We start from the raw sequence: 16,652 nt of genomic DNA on the forward strand, positions 1-16,652 counted from the left end.
AATCCGGGCTTCTAGGAGGCCATGCTATTGGGCCACCTCGACCTATCCATCTTTGTCCAAATTTGTCATTCAAAGCATCACGAACAAAGTCTTTATAATGGGGTGGCGCACCATCTTGTTGAAAATACACCATATTGACATTATAAAACTCGTCAATTTGAGGAAAACAAAAATTCTCTAGCATGTCCAGATATACATTACCATTAAGACTTTTCTCGGCAAAGAAAAAAACGTCCAATTACTTTGTTTTTAGTCAGTCCACACCAGACGTTTACTTTTGGTGTGTCTCGGATTATTTATATGATCTCATGAGGATGTTCAGAACCCCAAATTCGAACGTTGTGTCTATTAACACACCCGTTAACATTAAAAGTTGCCTCATCTGTAAACATAGCATCATTTAAAAATGATTCATTTTCTTCAATCTGATTTAAGATGTAAGTTGCATACTCCACACGTTTATTTTTATCATTCGGTTTGATCCCATGCATCAGTTGAACTTTATAGGCATGAAAATGCAGCCTTTTATGCAACATTTTATGCAGAGTTGTCACTGGGATTCCAAGCTCCAGACTCCGACGTGGAAGAGATTTTTGTGGACGTCTAAGACAAGATTCTTTAACGTTTTGAATTGTTACCTCTGATACAGTCGGTCTCCCAGAAGACTTCCGTTTTCGTACCGATCCAGATTCTTCGAATTGTTTACTCCAACGCGTAATGTTGTTTCTATGAGGTGGATCTTTGTTAAATAATCTTCTAAAAGCCCTTTGCACTAAAACAGAAGACCTTAATTCACTAAACAATAGCACACACTTGGATTTTTCTTGATCAGAAAACATGTTTCTAGATCAGAATAAAATGTTTGAAGTTATTGCACAATTTAACCAACAACAATGAAACAGCTGTTTTCTAACACAGAGCAATAAAACTAATTGAGCTGAAGAATTCAGAGGTGCCAACCATATTTTTCTACCTTGCATAGCAAATTGATTATAAGCATTCAAAATTGCACCATTCATTTATGAAAAACCCTGTACCTACGTGATATATATATATGAAATTATTTGAAACTCTAATGACCAAAACTAGTATAGAGAAATTTCAAAATTGAAGAATAAACTTTTTATCTAACGCACTTGACATAATAATGAGATATTCATAATTTATAAAACTTCATAGTTTTGAAATATTATAATATAAACGTATTTTTGTAAATTAATGAAGTCTTTATTAGTAGGTACTGTTTGTTTAAAAACCAAAACAGTTATAAATGTGTGTAATGTTTGTTAGGCGTTAGTAAAATTATGATCACTGAAATATTTTCATTTAAGTACTCAATGTTTGAAAATAATAATATTATTCGGCAAAAAATATGTTAATAGTAGTAATTAAGGTCATGCATAAAAGTTAATAGAGATGTTAACAAGTAGCATTCATGTTGTTGGTTAACTTTACAATGATATCCAAGTCAGCGTCTTAAAAATTTGTAAAACATTTTTCATATTAAAACTTTTCTAGTGATACGGAATTTGGAGATGAGACCTCAGAGCTCCTCGAAAAATGAATGTATTACAGTGGTGCAGTAAAGATAGTGATGAAAACAAAACCAACCCATTTTATGTAGAATGAGATTAGGGAGAAGCTTGGCGTTTAAAATGGAACAATCCGTTTATAGATTCATAAAAATGTATGAATTAGAAGTTAGAAACTAAAGTAGTTGTATTTAGTTTTTAATAACACACGCAAACAGTATATGGTGGTGTATTGTATTGTGTGTTGTTTTAATGATACAATTACGGAAGAACCATTTCCCATCGTAAGAAGCTTACGGAACGCTTAAATTTAATTACTTATTACATGGATTAATGTAAAGTTTTAAGCAAACTAATTTTTAGTTTATCAAGAAATAACAATTAAGTTTAAGAATTTAAGACAAAATGTAGTTACCTAACTGTAAAAATATATAACTGCACAGTCTAGGTTGAACTATATAAATAATCATCTAAAACCAGAGTGCAAACTACCTCGGGCCCACAAGCCACCATTTGTAGAATAACAAGCTACAGTATTTATGACAATAGATACATGTGTTAATATAACAGTAGTTGAAATGACATATGATTTTACTCAGTTGTTGAAGATGTATTTACTCTGTGATTTTCTTGTCGCCATCATAGCTAACCTGAAACCAAAGTAGAATTGTTCAATAACACTCAGATGAATCCCATTGAACGAGAACCATCATCATGGTAACTCTATACTGCAAATATAGAAATGATACTACATGCAACATTTCAAACTTATATGTCAGATCGTTCCCGAAATATCGCGCTGACATACAAACAGACAGGTCTTAAGTTTTGCACTCATTAGAGTGTTAGATAGATTTAAAATACTTACATTATAGCCTGAATGTTTTATAGGAGCACTTTTGTTTTTCTTCAAATTCTTATTCTGGGTGCCGATAACAACTGTTTATTTCCTTCACAAAACATGAATCATTAAGGAGGAAAAACCTAATATTACAATAACACATCATTGAAAATAGTGTGATTAACTGAAACGGTTATTAAGTTCTTAATTTATTTAATAAATCATCATATGGACATCAAAAGTTAATCAATTTGAAATAAACGCCACTACGAGACACAAAGAATACAAAAATTTTAAGCCATAGCCATTGTACCTTTCAGCCACTGTGAGATACAAGTCACGGTTTTTATTTCCAAACCCTCCTGTTAACATATTGTATTTATTGTGTACGAGTACTTTTCCAAATGTAATGGTGCATATGGTACGGTAAAATATGTACCGTAACTAACAATATTTATTTTTACAGCATGTATGAATAATTACTTCGTCGTATATATTTTCTTCCTTATTAAGATTCACGTTTTCACCATTCTATGTTAGAAAAAACGCAATATACACACATAAAATAAGCTCGAATAAATTATCTGAATTGTATCTTGGGTTGACTGGCTGAAGTAATTACGGTAGCGAATAACTGAAACGAGCCAGTGAAATATAAACGCTCCAAGAAACACTATCTCCAGAGTCCTGCGCTACAACAGATAATTAGCTTAGGTTAAAATCTCTGTCCTCTCGTGGTTTGTTTCTAAACTTCCTCTTGCTTGATTCCTTTGATTGGTTCTTATCCACTGGGGAGATCGGTTTATTACATCACAGGTTTTTGTAGTGAACTTTCATATACTGATCATAGCTGTAGACTATCTTCATTACTTGTATTATTGATATTGTCATTACGTGTTAATGAAAGATGAATCATTTACTTCTTCTTCCTTAATATATTTTAGTTTTGCTTACTATAGACTCATACAGTAAAAGGACAAGAAAATAACTATATTTTAAAAGTTACCCGAAAATAATTACCTCGCACATGTAAAGCTGTATTTTAATTAAAGTTTAGTCCTTTAATTAATCACCTTTAAATTTTAAAGAATTCCTAAAAAATATTTTCTACTCGTGAAAGTTGTACATACAGATATTCTCAAAAGATATGACTTCAAAATGCACTAAACTGTAAGGAATTGACTTTGTATAACTTCTAAGGCCGTGTAAAGTTATAGAAAGTTACGTAATTTTTTTTTATTGAAAGTCTTTATTTATTTATATATCATAATTTATTTTATTGTTAATCAATTATTGTTGTATATTTATTGTTAGATATTTATTGTTATATGTTCATTGTTTATTGAATGAAGGAATGTTTATTCCATCAACTATACATTAAATACACTTAAAATTAATGACAATAGTAAAGCACTAAACAGAATTGTTTTGAAAACAATAGTTTACTAATTATCTAGCTAAGATATTACTTAAATAATCAATAAGGAATAAAGCCTTGCGTGGGCATTCAGCCTGTGCGCAGGCTTCAGTTGATCGTCCGCCACGATAACTTAAAACGAAGAACTTAATAACTTTAATAGCATTTAATAAATAGAATGTGCTAGAATTTTGAACATAAAATTTATAATTTAAAATAAAAGAAAAAAATACACGATTTAATATGAGAACTGGCTTGTTACGTTTAGTAAAATATAATTCAGTTTTAGTTTAAAAATAATAGTTTAAACAATTACTTTTAAAATATGTAATTTGTTTATAAATACAGTTGTATGTTCTTCAATTGGTTTTAGATAGCCTACGTCCCACAATAAAGAAAATAAGACATATATGACAATGTTATAGTGGAATAAATATGGAACTGTGAAATAGCAATAATATTGAATTAATGAGCATATCCCGTTTGGTGAGCATAACGGGATATATTCTTTTTGTGAAACTTATACAATTATTCTGCTTCAAGATTATTTTTGTGAACTAATATCAAGCTTCGCGCAATTTGAGCCCGTGTGGTGTGTATATTAAACTGTTCAAAAACAATAAATTAAATAATTTGTTGAGGACGTAAATCTAAATTCAAAGTTACATAAAATATGGAGCGTTAACAGTTGGGTTACAGTAAGTTACTCGGTAGGTAAAGCTATGTAAGTCAAAGATAAAAATTCATTGGGAAATTGGGACTCTGGAGTATAGTGCTTTAACAGGTTACAGAATCTAGAGCACAATGTATGTTACTGGAAAATGTTTGTGTACATACATCTATGGATGAAAATATAAGTGAACTTGTTGTGAGTAAGTTCTTAGTATTTGAACTTTCCTTTATTATACCTCTTTTATCCATATGTAAAGAAGAGAAGAAATGCTATTAGTCACAATTTGACTCAAGTTAACTAACTAAATATATATAAAAGAATAGAGTTATTGAAGAATAGTTACTAGTTGCAATCGTAACCACGACCTGACACAAGTGCGTTGTTTTCTTGGTTAAAATCAAGGTAAGTAGATACCTTAATCTGGCATTGTCTTCTCTATAAAGGTAAAGAACTTCCACGGTATATATACATATATTTTAGACAGGGCAACAGGTATTTCCCCAGCAGTGTTCTGGGGCATTGTCGTAAATGCAACCTATTAACCAGAGTCTCTGGTGACGCACGATGGCCGAGTTCAGTAACAGGCAGGACAATCGTTAGTTGCTCAGCAGTGTTCTGAGACAATTTTGTAAGTTCAGCCTATTAGCCAGAGTCTCTGGTGACGGAGTGAAGAGCTCGGTAACAGGCAGGACAAGGGTTGTTTGCTCAGCAGTGTTCTGCGGCATTGTTGTAAATGCAACCTATTAACCAGAGTCTCTGGTGACGCACGATGGCCGAGTTCAGTAACAGGCAGGACAATCGTTAGTTGTTCAGCAGTGTTCTGAGACAATTTTGTAAGTTCAGCCTATTAGCCAGAGTCTCTAGTGACGGAGTGAAGAGCTCGGTAACAGGCAGGACAAGGGTTGTTTGCTCAGCAGTGTTCTGCGGCATTGTTGTAAATGCAACCTATTAGCCAGAGTGTCTGGTGACGGAGTGCAGAGCTTGGTAACAGGCAGGACAAGGGTTGTTTGCTCAGCAGTGTTCTACGGCACTGTTGTAAATGCAGCCTATTAGCCAGAGTCTGTGGTGACGGAGAGTTGCAGAGCTCGGTAACAGGCAGGACAAGGGATGTTTGCTCAGCAGTGTTCTGCGGCATCGTTATAAATGCAGCCTATTAGCCAGAGTCTCTGATGATGGAGTGCAGAGCTCGGTAACAGGCAGGACAAGGGTTGTTTGCTCAGCAGTGTTCTAGGTCAATTTTGTAAGTTCAGCCTATTAGCCAGAGTCTCTGGTGACGGAGAGTTGCAGACCTCGGTAACAGGCAGGGCAAGGGTTATTTGCTCAGCAGTGTTCTTCGGTATTGTTGTAAATGCAGCCTATTAGCCAGAGTCTCTGGTGATGGAGTGCAGAGCTCGGTAACAGGCAGGACAAGGGCTGTTTGCTCAGCAGTGTTCTGCGGCATTGTTGTAAATGCAGCCTATTAACCAGAGTCTCTGGTGATGGAGAATTGCAGAGCTCGGTAACAGGCAGGACAAGGGTTGTTTGCTCAGCAGTGTTCTGCGGCATTGTTGTAAATGCAACCTATTAGCCAGAGTCTCTGGTGATGGAGAATTGCAGAGCTCGGTAACAGCCAGGACAAGGGTTAGTTGCTCAGCTGTACACACACACGCACACACACACGCACACACACATACATGTATGTATATATATATATATATATATGTACATGTAATTTTATATATATATATATATAATATATATATATATATTATAATTTAAATAATCATTGAATCACAAAAAGTACTTACTCCATGGGGACTCGAACCCGGATCCCTCACTTGCCGGGTGAATGTGCTACCATTACACCATATAGCCTTTAAATTTTACGTATCAATTATTTAGTATTTAGCTGCCTATGTTACATATACGTTTAAATAACCAAACTCGAACCAGAATCGAATGTGGTGTTTTCAGCTTGAGAGTTCACACAGGGTACACCCAATACTGATCTGGTGAGTGAGCCCCCTTTAATAACAACATCAATGAAACTTATGTACAGTATAATAAGCGGCCACCACATCTTACAACCACCTATCACAATTACTGACTAACATCAGTAATAGGCCCAATAAACAAGTTGTTTAGTATAAAGATGTACAATAATCTCACATTAAAAACATTCTAATTTATACGTGAAAAACCAATAATATATGTAATTATAATATATATTTTATATATATATATATATATATATATATATATATATTTTTATAAATATCTTATTCGGTTAGAAAGACATAAGACATAAGGTATAAGATTACCTTTTATTAACTTATATTTTACTTTTATATGACAGTGGGAAGTTCATATTCATCAGGTTGTAACTATATTTCAACCGTTATAACTTATGAGACTCATGTGTGTGAAATTTATTCTTTCTAGGACGTTATAGAATATATACTGTTTACCAAACCACCCGTGTACTAAAAAGATAAATAGTGACACGCACGAGTCTCATGACTGAAAAAGAAGATTAAAAGGAATTATTTTAAATAAAGTAACAACCATAGAATAACTATATTTTTTCAACTCAATAATTTAATAAAGTGATAAAATTAGAAATCGATTTGTTTTATGCTCTCAAAAGAAAAGTTAAAGATTAATAAGCGATAAAATCACATAAAATTAAAATTTTACGGAATACAATCTAACGGAATAGTGTGGACCAGAAGTAAGTTTAACAGGCCTGAAGTAGACGCTTTTCAACAAAAGTAGATATTTAAGACCTAGAAATGAATATATTGTTTTAATAGGGAAAATATACAAAAGCTTTTACAGCACTGAAAGTAGATTGGATTTAAATCAGAATACAATATACGGAAAGAGGCAATTTTTTACTGAATAAGACTTTTCAGACATACGTATGTATGTATGTATATATTTTTATCACAAGATCGGTGTTATAAAACGGAATAAGGAGGAGAGTCCGTTCGATAAAAAATGGACGGTACTCATAAAACATTAAAAAATTAGCCTACGATATTTCAAGCTCAGACTGATTCAGACTCACAGACGTGTGGCCTATTGCTACTTCTGTAACTCTGAAGCAGGTTCATCATATACATAAATTTAATACATAAGCTGGTTTGACTCGTTTCATGTTTATCCACATTAAATTTCTTAAAATCCAACTTTACAGCCTCTCTCTCAAACTTGGAAAAGGTTATACCATACTACAAACTTAAGAGAAATGTTGCCTGGTAATTCCCACTAGGACGGAGGACATTCTCAGTTTCCAGCCATCTCTCTATTTCTAGTTCTGTCTCCGATAGCTAATAGTTTCTAACAGTAAGCTTGTTTCTTTACAGTGGCATTCATTTAAAATATAAATTCTATAAAACTATGAAATACTAACATAACATCCAATGTACAATTTCCTAACGTACTAGACTTGATCAAAGTTATAAAGGTACGTTTATTTCCAATATTATTGTCTTTTATTTTATTTTTGTTGAGAGGGTATTTAAAAATATATTGAAATGTGCTACATTATATTTTAGTGACATCCTTCATAAACTTCCTGACTTTGATAATAGTTCTCAGTAACTTAACCTTTTGATAGAGACCTTTTTTAAGGATAAAATTTATTGTTTCTTTAATTGTATTAGGCAATTAAACTTATGCCTTAGATTTTGACAAGAGGACAGTTATGGAGACGATGTATTTAAGTGTTTTGATACGTTGGGAAATGTCAAAGATAAATTGTTGTCATTCCTTGGTATTGCTTTTAGCTCAATTTATCTTTGAAATAATAAAGTAAGTTTTATAAAATGTTCTTTAGATACAGTTAGCATTTTAATATATTATTTCACTTCTTTAGCCTGAATTTTGGGTTAAAAGCGTGAGTTTGGACAGTAAAACCCTGATACTGTGGAGTACTGATGGACCATCTTGAACAAATTCCAACTAAGTCACTATGCATTACTATGTTACTTAGAACAACCTCACATGATTGTACCTACATTTGTTACAAAAAAACTTTTTCATTGCCTCTATTTATCTTACCCATGATAAGACGAATGTAAACATTTTATACATTTATTTCGATCTTTTACCTCAAAATCAATACAGTTCTCTCTTGGAACGTTACAACTGTCTAAGAAATTTGTATTAAGACTTATTACACGGACGGTCAAACAAACAGACAAAGTCACGATTTTAAATACGATCTTTCGACTCCTTAATAATAAGTTAAATACTTACCAACATAGTTCATTCTACAGATATAAGAAAAATAATGTATTTGAATTAATATGTTGTACCTTGCATTACGGAAATAAGTTATTTACAATGAATACATAACTCATACATATATATGTTCAGATAATCTACACAATTTGCATTCGTTAAACATAAAGATAAAAAATAAACCTCCACTTCCTAAATAAGTTTCTTCGTTTAACGCCTGAGGAAGTAGAGTGTACCTAAATTAAAACTTTTTGTCCACTTACTTTTAAACCGGTCCCTACCGGAAATTTCTTACTAACAATGACTTAAATTCTTTTTCTTTTGGGAAAACAAAGAGTCTTAATTGTTCTGCGTTGGTTTACTTCAAAGGAGATTTCTAGATAACTGCATTACACGAGAATCAAAGCCACCAACTAAATTTTATTTTACTCTTTTGTCACAGTCTTACCTCATTTCAAATTTGTTCTGGTCTGACGACGTTTACTATAGCTTTATACTAAATGAGCTGTAATGTGAATATATCACACAGTTAGGATATTGTATATCATAATAATAGATTTTCGCTATATATTATAATGGTTTTAAATAAAAAGCCACAGGAATAATATTATTGGCGCGGAAGACAATTATTTACCCACACACACTTGGATCAACACTTGTGGGCTTCAAAACGTTAGGATTAACATTTAACCCCGGATCTAGAAACATTTTGATCTTACTCAGTACTTTGAAGTTTTGTAATCACATGATTAACTCGTATATAATTACAATAATGGTTAAGGGAACCGGGTCGGTCTTATACCGAACTTGTTATTGTTTGATAATCTATTTTACAAAAACAACTGAATATATAATATATTTTGCCACATACTATTACATTAGAAGTACACTTTAACACAGGGTTATTCATAAAATATTTGGATTGAGAAGTATAGTTTTATAGTGAATATTTTTCAACCAGTCGTGTACATGTATATATGTGTGTGCATATCTATTTTACGGTTTGTAAGTGTATTCCTCATTTATGCATAAAGTTATGGTTAATAAATCGTGTGTTCATCAAGCCTCCATTTTTGTGAAAAATTCAGGTTATGGAAAACTACTTGCGTAGCCTTAAAAACAAAGCAGACAACTTAGTATGGCTTTTGGCATATTGGAACCAGCCAATTCAAAATTAAACACTCCTTTGTCAATGAAATAGGAATGGTAAACAATAATGTAATTATCATAAAAATGTGATATGCATTATACTCACTAAAAACTTTACTGTATCTTATCTTCTAATACGCGTAATAACACGAACATAGTTAGGTATGGTAAACGTAAGTGAAAACATTTATAAACAGACCTCTCAAAGTCAGCTGCTGCCATTGGTTGGGTTTTATAAAGATTTGACCATGTGATTAGCTCTTTCATTTACACTTTCAGTATATAGAATCAAATAAAGGATCAGCTATAGTGAAAGAATTAAACATTGACTTAGTTAGTAGTTTATTGCAGATCTGTGAAATTTCCTTAGTCATCCTTTTGAGTGACATTTATTGCGAAACTATAATAAGTTTTGCATTAGTCCGAAGCCATTGGAAACGATATGGTCTGAAATTTGACAAAAGATGCTGTACATCTATAGCATCATACATTGCATCATCATACTGATGCATTATAAAGTCATATAAAAGTCTCTATATCCTGTGACGTAGAACTTTAAAAAGGTTATTTTAAAGCAAACTTTAAAATATTTTTGGCTAGAGGAATCGCGTAATGAACGGATGATAAAAAAATAGTCTCTCATTGGATGGTTTTTTGCCTTTAAATTGAAAGATAGGGAATTGTGTTGTATCAATTAGATCCTCAGTTTTATGCTTTGTATGTCGTAACTGTTCAGTGTCGCGAGTGTTGAGCAAATACCTCTTGAATGTTTCCTCGTAAAACTTGTAAAAAACAGAGAGGGCCTATCACTTATTGGCGGCTCTTTATGACCTCTTTGTAGATTACGACAAATTATGAAGCTAATAACACCACTTTATATGACTTGACTATTTTCAAAGGTATAATCATTCACATACACATAGTTTAGATTAGTTATTAGTGTTTTTTGCGTTCAAATCTCGATATAGTCCCTCTTATAAATCCATCAGTATGTAGTGTATACAAATTATTTAGTTATTGAAACAAATAGTACATTATTGTTGGACTATACATATGTTAATTACACGTAAAGTACCATGCATCGGATTCTGCCGTAATATGAGTGATTATTGAATTTCCTCTGATAACCATCGATAACATAAGTCTGGTCTTGCTTAAAAATTAAACAATTACTAAACAAAATAAAATATTAAACTAGTTACTGTAGTTAATACTATTATTTTAATTAAGTATTACCACTTTTTATTTCATACATTTTTATATTTACACATGTTCAGTGATGATCGTGATGACGTGTTGACATGATCATGATGATCGTGAAAAACAAGCAGTTCTGTTCAACTGTATAAGCTTTAACCAATAATCACTTCTCTCCCCATGTTCAGAGCTGGGAACGTCTTTAATACGATTAGTCGAAAGCTTCTTGTGGCAAATTGAGTTGGGCGTTGATTGCATCAGCGTACATCCGTTATTAAACTTCCATGTATTAACTTTTTTATTTAGGAAAACAAATAGCTGTAATTTGCTTATGGTCAAGTAATAAATTTTATGAAACGTTCCTAGATTTTCTCTAAAAACTAGTTTCTGAGTTTCCTGTGAAGTTCTACCAAGAATTTAATTAACCGTTTTCATACAAAATGAGTTATTGTAGTAGTAGATTAAGTTACAAACAAGTCCATATGACTAAGCCTGAACCAATCCTATACTTTAGAACCTGTCTGATTGTTTCATGGCTTAATTTATATGTGTGTCGACACACAAAATTATATATATATATATATATATAATTTCAATAAACATTGAATCGCAAAAAGTACTTGCTCCGCCGGGAGGCGAACCCGGATCTCTCACTTGCCGGGTGAATGTGCCACCATTAAACCACAGAGCGCTTACTTTTTCCGATTCCATTATTTTGTATTTGGCCGTATCTGTCACATATGCGTTTAAATAAGCAAACTAACATATGATCGGAAGACCAAATACCTGTTAAACGACTTTTATTTACATTAAATTGTATAAATGGCAATTGCCTTATTTAATTTCAACAATAATGTATATATATATATATCAACAATAATGTATATATATATATATATATATATATATATATATATATATATATATATATATATATATGGTGGCACATATGTCAGTTTCTCCGTAAATTTGGATATTTTATTTTGATAACAATGTGCAGTGTGCAGCAAAATGGAGTAAGCTCATTGTTATCTGTTCCAGTAACTAGTATAAAGTGACGCTCTTTTTATGTATTATTTGTTTGTATGTTTTTAAATGTTTACAACCTAACAACGAGTTTTCATCCTTCAGTTTGGAGTAAGCATAATAAAGATACTGCTATAAAAATTTAAGAATTTAGTAGTAAACATCCGGGTGTCGCGATACCCTTGTGCTGCATTACAAAAGATACCGCAGTGGTCGTATAGTGTTCGCATAGCAATATTTTAGTGAATTGTTTTACAGATTATAGAGTTGTACTGGACGAAGCGGCAGCAAGCAGAGAGTAGAATGGGATGAATGGAACTCGTAATACTCCAGGTGTCGAGAGCCAATTTGCACTGGATAAGCGCACACATGGACTTTTTGCAATCACTAAAGTTATTTTTCCAAGAGAGAAATCGGTCGTCAGCCATTTTAGTTTTGGTGTACGTCGAAATGGGTAGATATCGAAAGGGTTAAAATATGAACTGGTTTTCTCAAATTAATTTGTCCTAACTTGATGAAACTTCATATATACTTTACATGTTGCACGTTGACATGCGAGAAATCTACTGACATGTGTGAAACGTTACATGCACGTGCAAATTGTAATAAATTAAAGAAGAATTGGGGTTGATTAGCGTGATAATACAGTGAAGAAGTGCAGCTATTTTCAAATGAATAAATAATCATAATGACGACCAAGATGTATGCCATGTATATAATTGACCACACTTAAATATATTAAATACTTTAATAATTAAATTTATTGAATTTTTACAATATTTCAATTATTTTACAAATTATTAAACGATAGTTTTGTTAGATTATCTAACTGAAAAACGCACTGCGCTAAGGGTGAATGTTGTGTCATGTCTTAGTACAATGTGCAACGGTAACGTATAAGTATAAATATTTGAGTAAGAGTTTTCAGTAAACGGTAATCGTGTATGTTCCGTCAACCTGTTTTTGAAGGAATAGTTATGTTATGTTTTATTTGTGTTTATTATAATATGTTATAGGAGAATAAATTTAAAAAACTCACTCTTTTATCACACAAATAAAACATTTTCAAACTATATAGCTTGAATGACGACATTGTAAGTAACATGAACAGTACCAAGAGGAAATGAATAAATGTATGTTGACACAGGTATTTGACAAAATAATAGGATATGTTTTGTATCACACCAAGAACATGGTGTAAGAGGTAAATAAAATGTTCACAGCTGTTCTGACGTCACCTGAATTAAGAGTTACTGCCCCAAGTTCGTGAACAGCTGCACAGTTTATGGTCCACTGGCTGTGACGTTGACAGTGGAGCAGACGGCTATATTTTCCAGACTTAAAGTGTAACACCTTTTAATGCTCCTATAAACTTAGCTCGACCATCATTCGGTTTTTGAGCAACGTAAGAATAAAGAGTCTGGGAATGGAGTTATTTAATACTTCTAAATGTTAACTTACAGGGTCTACTGTTTCTGTCCAGATCCAAGTTGTACCTCGCGAAATGATATGCCTCTCCTAGAGCTCTGATCGATGCAGACAAGAAACAAATTTATTAAGAACTATGCAACATGTCACGGTATGTCTAATTTTGATGCGCAATATGGACTAATTTGAATTCAAACTATACCTTTCGTACAATCTTAATCACAATTATAATTATTGTGCGTCAGAACCGTAATTTTACAATAGCAGTCTCATATGATGCTAACCCAATACATAGTCGGCATGGATTGTAACTCATTCTACATAGAAAAACCACATTTTATCTTGTTTTATAAGTTGTTTAACATTAATTTAAAACTACGTTTATCTCTTTTCTCTGAAACACTAGAGATCCTTTTTTACATTGCAGTGCTTTTGGTTTATGTTATAACTTAACTTATGTTTGTATTATTTTACTTAATACATTTTATAGTTTTACGAAAGACGATTGTGAAAAATTGAATAGTTATTAATCTAATTCATGATATTCAAGGCAATGTTATGTTGTTTTTCCAATCTGGACTGCCTGAGAGGCATTATTTATTTATTTATTTTAATTTATTTCCAACGGCAGAACCAAATTACATAGAGAAGGGTGAAATATAACAGTAACATAACAGTATTAATTCTAACAACAAGTTAACAATGAGAGAGTGTAATAACAAAAATAACAATAGTACTTAAAGATAACTTGGCGATAACAGTAATAAATATATAATAACAGTAAACAGTACATACAATAACAGATAAATAATGCAAATTACAAATACAAATAATAGAATATTAACGATAACAATTGATAAATAATTTAGGCTATTTACAAATTTGTGTGTATGTGTGCGTGTGCGTATGTGCGTGCGTGCGTGCGTGCGTGCGTGTGTGTGTGTGTGTGTGTGTGTGTGTGTGTGTGTGTGTGTGTGTGTGTGTGTGTGTGTGTGTGTGTGTGTGGGCATGTGGGGAATCTGGATGCCTTCACTTACTGAGGACGTGTCGGAACTCCTCCTGTTGGCTGTTGCCATTATTCTACTTCTGTCCGAGGGTAATAAATATTTACTCGAGAGCCTGACCTATTTCCCAGTTTTATATGTGACTGATTAATTGCTAGTATCTTTTCTGTGTTTTGAAATTTTTTTTAGAATTTATGTACATTGATTCCTCTTAATTTTCTCTTAGAATAATTAAAAGAGTGTTATGATCAAAAGGTCAACCTATGAGTCAGATAAACATAAAACTAATGTTTAAACATATTCTTTAGGAAAAATAATATTTTTATTACAGCCAGTTGTAACATTTTATATTCGCATAAAAATAAATATTGTAGAATTTCAATAGATTATTTTCAGAAACTTAATAAACTTTAGATTTGTGAATAAAACTTCAATTTTTCAGTAATTTTCAACCTACGTTTACTGCGAAGTAACGGATTGTGTTCAATTCTTTACCACTGTGAAATATGGTATTTAGTAAAAGAATTGTGTGATGTACAAATTACTTGAACATACGTACTAGATGAGCTCAAGAGAAGATAATAGGCCATGATTATAGGAAATATTGTGTCTTTATGTCTATCCACACCTCATTTTAAAACCAACGAGCAGAAAATTCAAATTTTCTCTGTATTAACGTGTATATAAAATATAACTTACCCAAATTTATCCACAAATTTACGCGAAAAATATCTGGATTACTCGTTTTAAAAACTTTACATGAAAAATATTTACAAAAAGTTAACTTGTATTTTTTATGAATGAAACTACCTATATATATATGTAAAACGTGCCAGAAATATTTCAAGATTTTAACTTAATAATTTTAAGCAGGGTAAACTTGAAAACGTTTATTTTAGTCATGCAACTGGTCGAGTAAGCCTAGATAGTAAAATTATAGGAACTTGTAGAAAGTATAACTTCCTGCGCGCAGCCCTGAAATCAAAAGACGGACACACACTTTTAGTCATTTAAAATCAACCTTTATAAATTAAAAAATTTCTTTTAATTAAAAAAAAGAAATTTGTAATTTCTTTTAGGAAAATATTCTTTAAAATCGTCTTAAAGGAAATAAGAACGCCACAAGACGGTAATTCTAAGTTTTAATTAGATAATTCCCTGTTCAAAATTTTAGTATAAGATTAAAGGAAACATTTTTGTGCTAGGAATAAATGAAAGGATTACAAAAGGAACTTTTGTTACTATAGTTTTTGTTACTATTTTTAATGTTAAGGACCTAATATTTGAGTCATACATAGATGATAGTCCCTTACAATAGGTGTTTTTGATAGTTTTTAAATTATTACAATTATAGAATGTTTTATGACCTTTACTGCAGTTTACTCATGTAATCCTAATTTTGAAAGCTAGGCCTACGAACGACTTCTTTGAAATTATCAAACTATTCTCACAATATCTTCAAATAGCAATCTATTTTAGGGTACTTTCTAGCTTGCTAAGTCTACAATTTTTGTAGTATAGGGTATCAGTTTAGTACTTATAATAATCACAATTGGAAACAAGCTTTACCTTTTAATTGGAAGGTTTCCTAGTTTAACTGGTTGGTTTGCTGTTTTATTGTAAGTGTTTCTCTATTACTCTTTGTAGGAAACTTTTATTACTCCGTTTATACATTTAAAATATGTCTAAAATAATATTCAACAAAACTGCTAAGCACACATTGCTTAATAAGTAGTTGGCTCATTGTCACCCATTATAAAATAATCATCTGTTACAATATTCTGTAAATAATCGTTCTTGATTCTTATAAAAATACAATCCCATATTTCTCCCTGCAAAACAATCAGAAACTGAACACAAACCCAAGATCAAAACAATGCCAAAATAGATACAAAAATAATGCCAGCTGCAGACAAAATAATACATTTCATTTAGTGTTGAAAAAACTATAGCAAATAATACACAGGATTATTATAAATAATACTATAACGTATGTAAAAAAACGTAAAGTCCTTCCGTGCAAGTACATATAACTCATTTTTACATGTTTCATATATATCTTTGCACCCCTAAAATGTAAAAAAAAAAACTCTTCGAAGGTATTTAAATGTACCTAAAGCCTGGAGCAACGGCACATGGTTAGTTGAAGAGATAAATA

Source organism: Homalodisca vitripennis, chromosome 6 (assembly GCF_021130785.1).
Source record: "Homalodisca vitripennis isolate AUS2020 chromosome 6, UT_GWSS_2.1, whole genome shotgun sequence".
NCBI classification, from domain to species: Eukaryota; Metazoa; Arthropoda; class Insecta; order Hemiptera; family Cicadellidae; genus Homalodisca; species Homalodisca vitripennis.